Below are 16,014 nucleotides of genomic sequence, written 5' to 3'. Positions count from 1 at the left end.
TAAACATTATTTTTTATTATAGTGGACGTGCCTTTTGTGTTTAAGAGTAAAAGCTTTAAGTTAATAGTCTATTCGCGTCTCAGCCGCGAAGCTGAGCTCTTATGTTCAGCCTCGCTCTGTGCGAGCTGCAATGAAATGATAGTGTCTGTCAGTTATTATAATACATATGACAAAAACAATTGTCTAAATTATGTTGCATATTCCTCAAAAGTTCTTGTGATGATGATATCACTAGTTGACAACTAGTACTATTTTCGGAAATCATAGGCTATGATGTGCATGTCATGCAACGCCGCAGAGCCAATATACTCATGTGTCAGACTCATTTCAGTGTATTTCCTGCTATAGCTAACAAATTTGTGAAATTTTTAATAAAAAAGGAAATTGTCAGAAATAAAGTATTCCAACATGAAGTGCCTTTTTGTCTCCATCCTTTTATTGGGCGTAATGAATAAATAAAACAAAAGAAAATAAAGAAATAAAGAAAGAAAGAAAGAAAGAAAGAAAGAAAGAAAGAAAGAAAGACCAGCATCGGGAAGCCAGGAAAATAGCTCAGCTCCCCAATATTCTGGATACAGAATATATAGTTAAACTAGGCTATACATGGGAGTATCTCGATCTCATCCAATAAGAACATAAATGACATCATAAGTATCATATACTGTATACTGTTGTATAAGATATCTATAAATGGTCGATATCCGCTGAATTCCCCTTCTGAGCCTTGGGGTCCAAAAGGCTTTTCACAATGTTATACCATGCAATACATAGGAAGAACAGGACCCTCTTTCCCTGGTCCTTCTTAATATGAAACAGATGTGCATTACATACTTACAAAGGAATGTGCAAGCAATGCTTTCTGCTCTGGACAGGCTGAAGAAAAACTATATTTCTAACAGAAATAAAAGCAGATAATCAGTCATTCAGCGCTATTATGGCTGCGGTGTGACAAGCAATGAATGACCATGGGAACCATGAAGTGATACTACGATCTAAATAACGGTTGCCTATGTTGTTAGAAATTACTATTTACCAAGGTATGCGGCGCATCCCATGCAACAAGAGACTAACACGGTTGCCAAATTGCTAATTGCTTTATGTTACACTTACTCTCGCATCAGCTGTTGTGTAAACAGTAGGGGTGTAACGGTTCACAAAATTCACGGTTCGGTTCGATATGATACACTTGTGTCACGGTTCGGTTCGGTACGTTTCGGTACGTTTTTGATACAGCAAAAATAAAGTAATGCTAGAGAAATTTCCTTAATTTATTTATTTATTTATTTTATTTTATTTTATTAAAACTAACATCATAAAGTATGATTTTTTTTTTTTTTACTTTTGAGCAATTCTGGAGCTATAATTGACTCTTCTTAGGAGCATATAAATCAAATCGCGCTGCACTGGTCCAAACTGATAAACAACGGTCCTTCAACCACACAATAACGAGCAGTTCGTTCCGCTTGCATCACATTTGCCATTTCATGTTGGGCAATGTTGTGGTCACGCCGGCGTCTCTTACATTATGAGCACGCTTACCACGCGCAACGCGCCTACAGATTTGAAATAACACAATTTTGGTCAGCAGGAAAAATGGCCTACACAGCACACGCCTCCGCATTTGCATACGTGCAAGTGTGCGCACACAGTAGCATATAGCATAGATATCATATAAAGGCTAGATGTCTTAAGGCGGAGTCACTTCCGGCATCACCGGCGGCCATCTTAACACAGGGAAGCTGTGAATTAAGGTGAGTGATCAGCACGCAAACAAATCCTCTTATCTCGCTGAAATCTTGACGGATTTACAAACAGTTTGGTTTCTTACAAACGTTATTAACGTGGCTATAATTCCGAATGCTTGAACATGTATGTTATAATTATTCATATGTATGCAGTGTCATCTCTGATGTTTATAACAAACCAAACCGTTTGAAAATCGGTAGAAAATTGAGCAAGTTATGGTTATTTAAAAGTACATGCACCATGTTACAAGTGAGCAAGCACACTGTGGTAAGATGGCCGCCGTGTGCGGACGTCGACCTCCATTGGCTAGCAGTGCGCACGAGACATCTAGCCTTTATATGATATCTATGGCCTATAGCCTAACGGCTGACTGGAAAAGAACCTCTGATTTACTGGAAAGGTGAAAGACTTCTTATTTCAGCGTACACTTGCGTCACTGCCTGGTGGTTCCAATTGTGCTGGGTTTCTTAAGTAGTCGTGAATCGCCTCTAATAACATAACATGCTCTAAACACACGCACGCATAGTGGATTTTATTTTGTAATCGCGGCTTTGACGGATTACGTAATCGTGGCATCCGTAATCGCAATCGCGATTAGAAATTTGATTAATTGTGCACTGTGCAGCCCTACTCATTAAAGGGCACCTATTATGCCCCTTTTTACAAGATGTAATATTGGTCTTGGGTGTCCCCAGAATGTATTTGTGAAGTTTCAGCACAAAATACCCAACAGTTAATTTATTATAACCATTTGAAAATGTCATTTTTGGGGCCTGTTTCAAAAAGAGCTGTTTTGGTGTGTACCACCTTAAATGTAAATGAGCTGCATATCCCCGCCCTGCTGGACCTAGATGATGAAGAGAGTCCAGCACAGAATAAACACGAATGAGAATGGACTAAATGTCTCGGAATGGTTATTTGATACATTTATGTACTTACAAAGTTTTAATCGCGTCCTCTTTGCAATTATGGATGTGCAACACACACACACACACACCACACACGAATTGTGATAACGTTCACGCAATTTTTTTGAAACTACACACACACAAATACTGTGATAACGTTTGCTAAGTACAAACGATTTTTCTTTTTTTTCTTAAGTACAAACGAAATTATATTTATGCCAGGGGTGCTGTTGCGTCATGTTGACATTACTTGTCGTACAGGTGCTTATGTGTTAAATGTGAGATGGCTACAGAACCAGAAAACATATGCTGCAGGGAGATAGACGTTTATATACTTTCTATGGAGATAGAACAGACGTTAATTTATTTACATTTGTAATTGCTGCAAAAAAAATTATATGTGACATAAAACTGTCTGACGTTGTTTGTTGAGACATCCTATGACGACGACAATAAATAGCTTTAGACACATTTGTTGTTGAACTGGCTGACATCGATTAAATGACTATTTGCTCAAAAATCATAAAATACACTTAATTCTTCTGGAGGTGACGTTGGATCGCGAACAGTAGGCAACGATCCACACTTGAGGATTAACTTTAACCCTCGTTCACTAAACAGTCAGTCAGAAAATGATTTGCGCAAACATAAACGTATTTAGGAAGTTTAAGTGGCGCCTTTTCTTCATAAATAAAATCCATCCGCTGCGTTTTCAGTGGCTCTGATGTCAGTGAAGACTAGTATGTCCATTCTTAAATCCCACAACAGAACACCTACACTTCTTAGGAGGCATTACCGGCTGTCGTTGGAGGATGGTGTACAGATCACCGAGGGCGGGGTCTATGCCAAAACCAGATTGTCAATCAAACACGTCGGTGGGGCTTAGCACAATTCTACGTCATAGTGAGGGCAATCTTAGAACAGCTCGTTCTGAGACAGTGCTTGTGATTTATTGATATAGTAGGGCAATTCCACGCAAAGGTCATCCTTGCCATGAAAAAATAAAGTTTTTACCTAAAGATCAAAACCCCTTTTAAGTTGTCCATTTAGGTCTGTAATATACTGTATTAATGTGCTGTATCAGAAATTTTAAGAAAATTGCCTTGTTTTTCCACCACATATGAGGTGAGCAACAATGCTGAAATTTTAATTTCAACCAGCCATATTTCATGCTTTCAAAAGAGGTATCAAAGACCCCCTTTTAAAAACTTAATTTGAACATAAAGCATTTTGCTGAAAGATGGAGGCATGCCTGAGAAATAAATATACTAATTTGGTCATAACAGCACTGCCTGTTGAATTTATAAGGGCTTTAATAAAGAGGTCTCGACGCTTCAGTGCTCTGTCACGTCCGTAACGTTTTAAAGATTAAGTTTATATAATATAACAATTATAAATGCAAATAACTTGAAACTTTATATGCAAAGCTAAACTATGTTTATGCTTACTAGGATCGACATTTCATTCCACTACTTTGCTCTGAACAACCATAATAATGCGTTACGGACGCTTCACATTAAATCATATGCAATTGTGATCGGTTTCAGGCTTCCCATATATTCAATGCATATCCAATAATCGCAATAATATTTGTGCTTTGTTAGTTTTAATATGAAAAAATGTCTCAACTTTCAAATTCAGTCTATTTTATAACAAAATGTAAACAATAGAGACCGCTCTTTAATACGGCGTGGTATATTTCTGTATATAGCGCCTCAGTGCGCGGCGGATAAAGTGCACATGAACGGATCTTCTCTTCCTCTGCCAGTTACAGGACGAAATATGAATATCAGAAGGTATTATATGATACAGTACAACTTAAAGAAGAGCATATCTTATAGCCATAGGACACTTCTTTCGGGATGTCGCGTTTTTCCCTCTTGGTTAAAACATGAATAGGCTATTCATCATAATCCCGCGATCAAGCTGACAAAATAATAGTGATATTGCAATCATTTTGACTCACGACTTAAAAGTAGTTTAAAAGTAGACATTTCAGACGTCCTATAGATATATTTCTCAGGTATGTGAGGCAAGTAGCCTACATTATACGCGGAGTTTCGGTTCATTTATGAGGCGCGCTCCACTTAACGCGACGGCGCCTCTGCGTCCTGATTATATTGTCTGCTATAGCCTATTTGCTTCTTATTTAAAAAAAATCCAGGCAAATGGTTGATGAAACATTGATTAAAATTAAGATACAATACAAAACGAAATTCACAAGGCTTTCTACAAAAAAAACTAAAAAAAAACGAAAGAATTGGTCAAAATCATGTCTGCCCACTGATATACCGTACCGTATCCGATATATTTGCATCTTATGATCTTACTCATGCTGTTATCCTTTCATATAATCAACATATGAAATAAAAAATACAATTATTTTATTTAAACATTAATATGAGACTAAATGCCTACTCAAATGTAATGTTGGAGCAGGATTTGATTGAACGCCGTCTTACTGGTGAGCATGTTGGGGGAGAGGTACGATTTTCGAACAAACATCGAATATTATTTTTGCTTATGATGCCAATCCTTAATATTTGGTGTTTTAAATGCCTGTTTGAGGTCTCTGTGAACGTTTTAAAGCAGTATTTTAGTGCCGCTTTCAGAGCGGTCACGTCCGTAACGGAGAACTGTAACGTCCATAACATTGTTTTTTCCTCATAAATGCGAAAACGAAAAATAACATAAAATGAATATTTTATGTTCTGTGGAGAGCCAACCCTTCTTCATTCGGTGGGTACTATTACTTTTGGTTTTCGCAGTGTAATTCACAGAATTACTAAAAAATATTTTGGCAACAAAAAGTTAGAGATTTTTTTTGTCACGTCCATATGTGTATTTCCCTCATATTAAATATAAAACGCACGTAGACTGATATTTTTCTAATGTCTGGACTCCTTTATTAAGGGAGTATGGATATATAAACAGATGTTTACAATATATTGGTATTAAATGCATTTTCTGAGAATTTATATTTCAAGTTTTGACTGCAAATGTCACGTCCATAACGCTGGAATTGCCCAGTAAAAAAACTACTGGGTGGATTTTTATCATTCTAGGGTGGTTTTGCTCACACACTGCCAACACACATTTATATTCAAACACCATGTAAAAGTGAATTTTGCATAATAGGTGCCTGTGGAGATAGGCAATTTTTCTTCATCTTCTACCCCTATTTTTAGTGGAGTACCTCAGGGCTCCATCCTGGGTCCGCTTCTTTTTAACTTGTATATGCGTCCACTGGGGGATATTGTTAGGAAGCATAATATTAATTTCCATTTTTATGCTGATGATACACAGCTGTATCTCCCTTTGAAAGCCGGCGAGTCCATTCAGACCTTGATGGATTGTATTCGGGACATTAAGGAATGGTTATCGATTAACTTTCTCCAACTTAATGAGGACAAAACAGAAGTTATTGTTTTTGGCCCACCGAAACTGAGAAATAATCTTACTAAGGAACTGGTTAACCATTTTTCCTCAGTTTTCTCTCATGTCAGGAACCTTGGTGTCATTCTTGACTCTGAATTATGTCTAACCAAACAAATTAATTCGGTTGTAAAAAATAGTTTTTATCAGTTGCGGTTAATTTCCAAACTAAAATCATTTTGTCATTTTACGATTTGGAGAAGGTTATTCATGCTTTTATTACTTCTCGCCTGGATTACTGTAATTCCTTGTACTTGGGTCTTCCTCAGTCATCACTTGCTCGGCTCCAGATGGTCCAAAATGCAGCTGCAAGGCTGTTGACCGGGACAAAGAAATATGATCATGTCACCCCAATTTTAGCCTCGCTTCATTGGCTCCCGATCCATTTTAGAATTCAGTTTAAAATTCTGTTGTTTGTTTTTAAAGCTCTTAATGATCAAGCTCCCTTATATATTAGAGATCTTCTCACTCCTCTTGCACACACTAGATCTTTAAGATCTTCAGACAGGGCTCTTTTATCTATCCCTCGTTCCCGTCTAAAATCTAAGGGAGATAGAGCCTTTGCTGTTGCCGCCCCACGTCTATGGAACCAATTGCCTCTGGACATCCGCCTTGCACCTTCAATTGCTATTTTTAAATCTAAATTGAAAACTTATTTTTATTCCCTAGCATTTTAATTATCTCCTGATGCTGTTTCTGTCTGTTCTGTTTGGTTGTTTCTGTTTTATTCTATTTGTTTTTACTTTGTTCAGCACTTTGGATAGCCCTGCTATGTTTAAATGTGCTATATAAATAAAATTTACTTACTTACTTACTTACCTTTAAAGGTGGGGTATGTAATTCTCTTTTTTGCCCATTTTTTCAAAATCACTTGAAATCCTATTCCTAACCCACTTACAGCCACTGAGTTAGAAGCACTGAAAAGAAAATTAAGCAATTTAATCATCAGTGGAACGGGCAGGACTCGAAAAACTCCAGCCAATCATTTCCAAGACCACCTAGAATCATTGGACAGTAAGTGCATCAATCAAACGGTCGTACCATACCCCCTCCCCCCATCCATGTCCATGTTCTTCAAATGGGTGGAGTCAAAGGAAAGAAGGTAGGACCATTTGAGTTGTGTATTTTAAAAATCTGCCGGCCGTTTTGCAAATCACATACCCCGCCTTTAATTGAATCAGGTGTGCCATTTCAGGGTTAAAACAGAAACATGGTCTATCAGGGGGTCCCTGCAGGAGAGGTTGAGAACACATCTCCGGCGAACGGCTTCTTCGCGGCTTCTTCACGCAAAAGAAAAACGCTTTCAGCGACCTATGTGGCCGTTTCCTGATGGATAGAAGTTGTTTGTTTACTTAATCTTATCCGTGTAATTCACAAGAGCTCTAAGCGCATGCGAGACTGCTGCGAGTAGTCAAACTCGTTTTCATTCACTCCTTCAAGTGAACAGTATTAGTGGACTAATGCAGGGAATAGGCCTAACTTAGTGAATGAGGGTTTAGGGGGTGATTTCGGATTCAACCCACGTTCTCAAGCAGTGAAAAATAGAGGACACTGACAACACGCTGACAGACAGGACAGAGTAGGTAATATTTAATATGAAAAGAACTCTCAACTTTCAAATTTGGTCAGTCAAAGAAAACTAAACGATAAATAGGCCTACCGTTTTGTGGCTCTTTAATGTGTTCTGACAGAATGCCTCCGTTAAAGCCAGGTTCAAATCCACCGACGTTAATCTACTAACTCTCCTGACTGCTTTGTCAGACAAAAATGGTGGATTTTGATTGGTCAGACTCAGATCACATGCCAATGCATTCCCCCATCCGAACATAGAGGTCCACATAATGAAGAACAGATGTTGCCAGTAACTTCTTACAGAACTCTGTTATGCTTATGCTGAGACTACCATACTAGAATTTCTTACAGCTATATATAGTAAGCAACAAATACCCACCAATGAAATAAGTTAAGTGTAAAATTTACAGGAGATCTGAAGACATCAACATAATAAATGAGGTGAAAACAGGAACTATTGTCATGAAATAAAGAGTGTTTTCAGCAGATCTGTTAATATTGATGAGCCTCAGACTATCAACACTCATTCAACAAGCCATTCAGGATCATCAGCAGATCATCTCACTTTATTCTGAGTGTTTGCTGTTAGAAACACATTATTTGAGTCAGGATAGATGATAAAAGCCTGTAAAACAGCTAGGCTATATTGAAAGATAATACTGTTATTTCTCACAATATAACATGGATAAATCATCAATAATAAAACAAAAAAATTGACACTTATATCTTTATCAACCTCAATCTAAAACTTTAACTTACATAGCCTATACACTCTGGGGACATCAGAGACTTAGGCTATTTCACATATTGTAAAAAGGGGCATAATAGGTGTCCTTTTAAACCTATCTTTATGAACCTCAACAGACAAATAGCTACAACAACATGATATTTGAATCTAAATATAGTTTGACTTTATAATAAAGTTATGATAAAGTAATTCCATTAAAAATAAAGAAAATGTAACGCTTCCTGTGTCAAACTTATCTATTTTATTTTTTCCCATGTATAGATTTTAAATTCCCCACATTCATTACTCTTACAGGGGTAATATAAAGTGTTATACTATAAGAATATACATCAATTTTAATAAGTAAATGTAATCTACCAAAGATAAATGTCAAAGAAATAAAGGTAAACATGAAAATGGCAACAACAACACTTGGGATCGATTCCCCTCACAGATCTCAAACTTTGACTTGACATTCAGTAACAGTTCTCACTCCAAACATCGAGACAATCACACAAACGAACACAAAATCGCTCAGGTCTGAATGAACTCAACATATTCTCCTCATGCTCGCTGCTGCTGCACTAAATGTTTATTTCAGTAGGAAGACGCCAGAAAAGACGCACAAGTATCGCTGTGATCGATGAAAACAATACAGAAATGAGTCTGTCGCTTAATCAAACTGTATAAAGTGTGTGTGATGGTTGTGTAAATATGAGAAATACCGTGAACTGCTCTCCTCACCTCAGAAGACTCGATGCTGAAACTGAATGAGGGAAAAGACGGCGCGAGAGAGCGGTGACGCCATCGGTCTCCAACGCACGCGCATACGGGACACCCCGCAGGCCGCAGCCAAACAGGGCCACGCAGATTCAGCTATTTAGCCTTCGATTATTATTATTATTTTAGAACTGAAGTGACTCCAGTCCATTTACTAAATGCGAAAGGAACTTTTTCAAGTGAAGCACAAAATAGGCAGAATAAGCAAAGGAGGATCACCTCCATCCAGTCTGAAAAGTGTTTTCGCCTGTAAAGTCTGGTATGGTAATGGTAATGCCATGTTGGTAGATATGCACCTGTAGAATTTTCTTTTGTTGAAACCCCAGATAAAAGTAAAAAGCTACTATTATGTTTAGGTCCATGTCTGAGGCAGTTCAACTACAACATTTCTTACTACAACAACAACAACAAAACTTCTACGAAGACTGTATTCTCGTAATTTTGACTTTATTCTACTAAAAGCTTCTAATTACATCTTCAACAGTGTAATAAAATTACTGTACTAATTTTTAAAGAGTAATTCCTTATGTTACTTTTTGAATAAAAAGTTATAAATTACTGTAATTCTAAATTAAATTACAGTAATTAATTAGTACTTTTTTACAGTGGGAGGTTACTAAGTTTTACACTGGGAGCAGTTTCACTGATTATAGGCTTGTTCAACAGTGTAATTAGATTACTGTACTAATTTTTAAGAGTGATTCCTTATTTAACTTTTTGAAATGTAGGGCCCTGTCCCTGTCCAGTCCTGCCCTGATTGTATTTATTTGTGCTATTGTTTGTAATTTGTTATTTTGTTCTTTTTTATTTGCACCGTTTACTTGTCTTTATATTTATTAAAATACGTAGTAAGTAGTGAGTCCAGTGAAAATGTTTGCAGGGCAAGTAAAAAGCTGAACCAGAATGAACGAAAAGCTCATTTGTGTTGAGCCCTGCAAATATCATGACCTGCCTCTTTTGTTATTAAATAAAGTTTTGAAAGAATCAATAATATTAAAACTAGGAATTGTACTTGGTCCACCCTACATCTCAAAGCTGGAGCCGGAGCTGGTGTTGTTTAAAGTTCATAGTATTTGTTCTGACTTCATGAAGCCTCATGGTGTGAATGAAACATCAAACTGACTAGAACAAACTCTTTGAAATGATACTGGATATCAAGGGTAAAACTGTAAATAATGTAGACAGACAGCAATCTCATTCATAATTTTGTCAGGCATTTAAAAGCTCAATTGAGACAATTAAAACATGGAAAGCTCAAAAAGCAATCTTATCAGGATACTTCATGACTTTCTGAACTAAAATTATTCCTGATTCAAGCAGAATCAGCAGAAAATAAGTAAATGGACAATGACAATGAGATGTTGGGAAAATGAGTCAAGAGTTTAATCAATAATTATATGAAGCAAACACAAACATTAATTAATAGTGAAATGGAATGAGACAGATCTCTCTCTTTACTGACTCATAAGAGCCAAAGCATCTCAAGAGAAGAAGAGAAGAAAAGTGTCCAAAGATACATGAAAGTATATCTTGTGTTTGCATTGAAGAGTAGAAGTGGAAGAGAAACTAGATGTTCCGATGAAAAACAATGAAAACAAGTTAAAAATGAATATCAGATTCATGTCTCTCTTAAAAGTGTTATGGCCTTCTTCTCCAGTGTGAATTTTCTGGTGGTCTTTCAGTTCCTCTTCTGTAGTAAAGGACTTTCTGCACTGAAACACACACCGCCGTGTCTTTTCTGCTGTAATATTACGAATGAATCTTCTCCTTTGAGTGAATCTTCAAGTGTTTCTTCAGGACTGAAGCTCACTGAAACTTTTTACCGCACTGATCACAGTTAAATGGTCTTTCTTCAGAATGAGAAGCTGATGTGATTTCAGAGAGAAAGCCTGAGCCGCTTCTTCCCAGTGTGAACTCTCATGTGAATCTTCGGACTTGATTTACATGTGAAGTGTTTTTTTACATTGAGGGCAGGAGACCGATTTTGTGGCTTCTGTTTTCCCTTTCTTGTTGTGCTGAGAGTTCAGGGCAGAGAATGGTTTGTAATTGTGCCGTACCATACCAGGCTCAAGTGGAAACACAACTGGAACCTTTTCTGAAGGTGGAAAAGCAGCTTTTGTTTCTCAGCACATAAAGATGAACTACTTACTGTGATCTCAGACTGTGTTGATGTTGTTTCTCCACTGCATGGATCGTCATGTGTCGCTTCAGGTGACAATTAAAAGAGAAACTCTTCCCACAATGATCACACGTGTGCGGCTTCTCTCCAGTGTGGACCATCTCATGTGTTTTCAGATTTGATGACTGACTGAATCTCTTGTCACAGTGTGAACACTTGTAAGGTTTTTCTCCAGTGTGAATTATCTGATGTCGTTTTAAATTTATCCCTGTAGCAAAAGTCTTCTCACACTCAAAGCACATGTACTCTCTCACACCAGTGTGTATTTTCTGATGTGCATGTAAAGTTTGCAGCTGTGAAAAACTCTTTCCACATTCAGAACATGAATGTGGCTTCTCCTTCATATGAACCCTCAGGTGTGTCTTCAGGTGTGATGCCCTAAGAAATGATTTGCTGCATTGATCACATGTGAACGGCTTCTCTCCAGTGTGAACTCTCATGTGAACATTAAGGGATGATGATTGACTGAAACTATTCCCACATTGATTGCATGTGAACGGCTTCTCTCCGGTGTGGATCCTCATGTGAACATTAAGGTGTGCTAATTGACTGAAACTATTCCCACATTGATTGCATGTGAACGGTTTCTCTCCTGTATGAACTCTCATGTGAATCTTAAGAGATTTTTTGTCTGCGAATCTCTTTTCACACTGTTCACACATGAACGGCTTCTCTCCGGTGTGGATCCTCATGTGAACATCAAGGTATGATGATTGACTGAAACTCTTCCCACATTGATCACATGTGAACGGCTTCTCTCCAGTGTGAACTCTCATGTGACGCTCAAGACTTTGTTTGGTTGTGAAACTCTTTCCACACTGAGTGCAGGTGAAAGATTTCTTGTATTTTCTTTTCTTTAAAAATGTATTTTTAGTCTTTGAGCGACTCAAAGGTTTTTCTCCAGGTTTGACATGATGTTCCTCCTTCACTTCACTCAGTTCTTCACTCTCCTCCTTCACTTCACTCAGTTCTTCACTCTCCTCCTCCACTTCTCTCAGTTCTTCACTCTCCTCCTTCACTTCACTCAGTTCTTCACTCTCCTCCTTCACTTCACTCAGTTCTTCACTCTCCTCCTTCACTTCCATCGAGTCTGAAAAAAAAAAAAAAAATCATTTTCAAATTTTCTAAATAATCAAAATAATTCAGAGAGAGAATTATGGAGTGAATGGAGAAAAAAATTATCCCAGATGTAACAGACAACTGCTATAAAATATTACAATAATTTGCCTTTTTATAAATTAATTAAACATCCCTGAAACTTTCTATGAATGAGGTACACTTATCTTCCAGTTATTATTTTTTAAACATTATAGGCACAAATCCCATGTTTCCACGCATGTGAAAGTGGGACACAAGAAACACAAGATCAAGTGAATTACACTGTAAGAAAGAACACAAATGTTTGCAGTAAAGCAGAGTAGATTGTACATTTTTTACATTTTGGAATGATTATTATTTTTTGTACGTTTGTAAAAAATATGCACAAAATTCAGGTCAAAATTCTCGTAACACTGTTACAAATTATAAACCATATATAAAATAAATGTAAAATAAAGAAGAAGTGCTTGAATGAATGGAAAATAAACACCAACCTCTTTGTTCTTCAGGATCTTCAGTGTGTTTCATTCTGCAGGGTTCTGGATCACTCATGTTCTCACTGTCCTCTTTAATAAACTCAGTCTTTGCAGATTTCAGCTCTTCCTGATGCATTGTGCTCGTCTTCACTTGTGGCTGATGGGAATATTCCAGCATTTATTGGAGAATTACAGTGGGAGGAGCTTCAATGATGATGAATTGCTGTGGGAGGAGCTTCACTGATGATGTGACTGCTGTGGGAGGAGCTTCACTGATGATGATTTGTAGTGTGAGGAGTTGATCTGCCAAAATCAAAAATATATCTTTACTGAGTTTGTTTTTATGCTCATGGACAACAGAATACAATAATGTAAATTCCTCCAAATATAAATAATGATAAGAAAAACAGTTGAAAGCATAAACAGAAATAAACATAGACTACTTATAGTAAACAACAAATCCCCTCAGTCTGCTGACACCAATGAAATGAGCTTTAAGTGTGAATTTACAGGAGATCTGAAGACATCAGCATAATAAATGAGGTGAAAACAGGAACTATTGTCATGAAATAAAGAGTGTTTTCAGCAGATCTGTTAATACTGATGAGCCTCAGACTATCGACACTCATTCAACAAGTAATTCAGGATCATCAGCAGATCATCTCACTTTATTCTGAGTGTTTGCTGTTAGAAACACATTATTTGAGTCAGGATAGATGATAAAAGCCTGTAAAACAGTTCTATTGAAAGAATTATCATGCTTTCTCACAATATAACATGGATAAATCATCAATAATATAACAAATAATTAAATAAATAACCTATCTTTACGAACCACTACAGGCAAATGACCATAATATGTTAATCTAAATATAGTTCGACTTTATAATAACTATTAATTCCAATAAAGTAATTCAACGTTACAGATTTGTATGTACAGAAACTGACAATGATCATAAAGCTCTTTAAAAATGAAGAAAATGTTACACTTCCTGTGTCAAACTTCATTAATATTTATCTATATTCCCATGCATATAGATTTGAAATTTCCCACGTAAATTAATCATACAGGGGCAATAAAGTTCCTTGTTAGTTCCTTGTGATGAAAATGAAAATGGCAACAGCAGCAACACTTGGGATAGATTCCCATCAATTCCCCCTCACAGATTTAAAACTTTGACTTGACATTCAGTAACAGTTCTCGCTCCAAACATTGAAACAATCACACAAACAAACACAAAATCGCTCAGGTCTGAATGAACTCAACAGCTGTTTCCCAATATGAAGGCTGCATCCTTCGAAGGACACACCATGTAGCTTTCATAGGATTTCCTAATTGCGCAACCAGGTGTTCCCGATCACCGCTCCTGGAGCCAAGCAACAGTGCGAGAGGTCAGCTGCCATCCTGATAATTCATTTGATATAACTGAGTAAACAGCTATGGAGCCAGAATTGGCTATTGTCATTTTTATGTTTTACATTTTACTGGAGGACATGGTGAGGATGTTTCAGCCCCAGCGCTGCCGGGTCATGTATTTCGGCTTAGCCAATACAGATAAATTAAGCTGGTTTGCTGCGTCCCAATTCAGAGGCTGAATTGGCGGATTAGCTGAAATGGCGGATTAAGCTGGTTTGCTGGTTTGATTAATTGGCGGATCTTTTTTTTTTTCCAAATCTTACCTTGATGCGATTTTGTAGGCTAGTGTATTCTTTTTATTACATACACAAATGGACCATGGTGAACATACAGGTTTTCAACCCTGTTTGAATATAAAACCCAGATGAATATAAAAAAAAGTCTAGTGCAAACATTACTCCCGCTCGTCATCGGCAACTTTCAGTTGCTAGTCGACAAGAACAATCCTCCATAGGCTAGACCGGTCCGAGCGCAGTTTGGCTCCCAGTAGAACGCGGCCAGTCACTTTCGTCTGTCAGATGTCCAGCACCACCAGTCGGATCAATGATGGAAGACAGAAAGGATCCTGATGTGACTCTTTGCTTGATGTAAAAAATAAACACATGATGATGAATAGCTAATCTTTATTTACCACATTGTAATAAAGGCTGTACAACTTTGATATGTGGGAATGTAAACTAATTACAAAATCTGTGTGTTTTAGTCTAAATCAGGAAACCCCAGAGCAGCCGAGTACATCATCTGCTGAACCCAGGACCCCAACCGCTTGCCCTCTTCCACACAGCACCGCTTCCGCTCCTCCTGCAGCCCACAGATCCAGGTCTCCTCCTGCAGCCCACAGATCCAGGTCTCCTCCTGCAGCCCACGGATCCAGGTCTCCTCCTGCAGCCCACAGATCCATTTCTCCTCCTACAGCCCACAGATCCAGGTCTCCTCCTGCAGCCCACGGATCCAGGTCTCCTCCTGCAGCCCACGGATCCAGGTCTCCTCCTGCAGCCCACGGATCCAGGTCTCCTCCTGCAGCCCACGGATCCATTTCTCCTCCTGCAGCCCACAGATCCAGGTCTCCTCCTGCAGCCCATAGATCCAGGTCTCCTCCTGCAGCCCATAGATCCATTTCTCCTACTGTAGCCAACAGATCCAGGTCTCCTCCTGCAGCCCACAGATCCATTTCTCCTCCTGCAGCCCGCAGATCCAGGTCTCCTCCTGCAGCCCACAGATCCATTTCTCCTCCTGCAGCCCACAGATCCAGGTCTCCTCCTGCAGCCCACAGATCCAGGTCTCCTCTTGCAGCCCGCAGATCCAGGTCTCCTCCTGCAGCCCACAGATCCATTTCTCCTCCTGCAGCCCGCAGATCCAGGTCTCCTCTTGCAGCCCACAGATCCAGGTCTCCACCTGCAGCCCACAGATCCATTTCTCCTCCTGCAGCCCACAGATCCAGGTCTCCTCCTGCAGCCCACAGATCCAGGTCTCCTCCTGCAGCCCACAGATCCAGGTCTCCTCCTGCAGCCCACAGATCCAGGTCTCCTCCTGCAGCCCACAGATCCATTTCTCCTCCTGCAGCCCACAGATCCAGGTCTCCTCCTGCAGCCCACAGATCCATTTCTCCTCCTGCAGCCCGCAGATACAGGTCTCCTCCTGCAGCCCACAGATCCATTTCTCCTCCTGCAGCCCAC

The 16,014-nt window shown here is 38.7% G+C and overlaps 1 protein-coding gene across 1 annotated transcript in view; it reads right to left on the bottom strand.

The window, feature by feature from the left end:
• The window catches only part of LOC307162738 (uncharacterized protein), a 38,001-nt gene extending 28,855 nt beyond the window's left edge, over positions 1–9,146 (bottom strand). The window contains exon 1 of the mRNA XM_079878280.1: positions 9,114–9,146. The gene's annotated coding sequence lies outside the window, so the exon portion shown is untranslated. The remainder of the gene's footprint in view (positions 1–9,113) is intronic.
• Positions 9,147–16,014: the final 6,868 nt, after the last annotated feature.

Source organism: Squalius cephalus (genome assembly GCF_949319135.1).
Source record: "Squalius cephalus genome assembly, chromosome: 1".
NCBI classification, from domain to species: domain Eukaryota; kingdom Metazoa; phylum Chordata; class Actinopteri; order Cypriniformes; family Leuciscidae; genus Squalius; species Squalius cephalus.
This window is presented reverse-complemented; position numbering and strand designations above follow the sequence as displayed.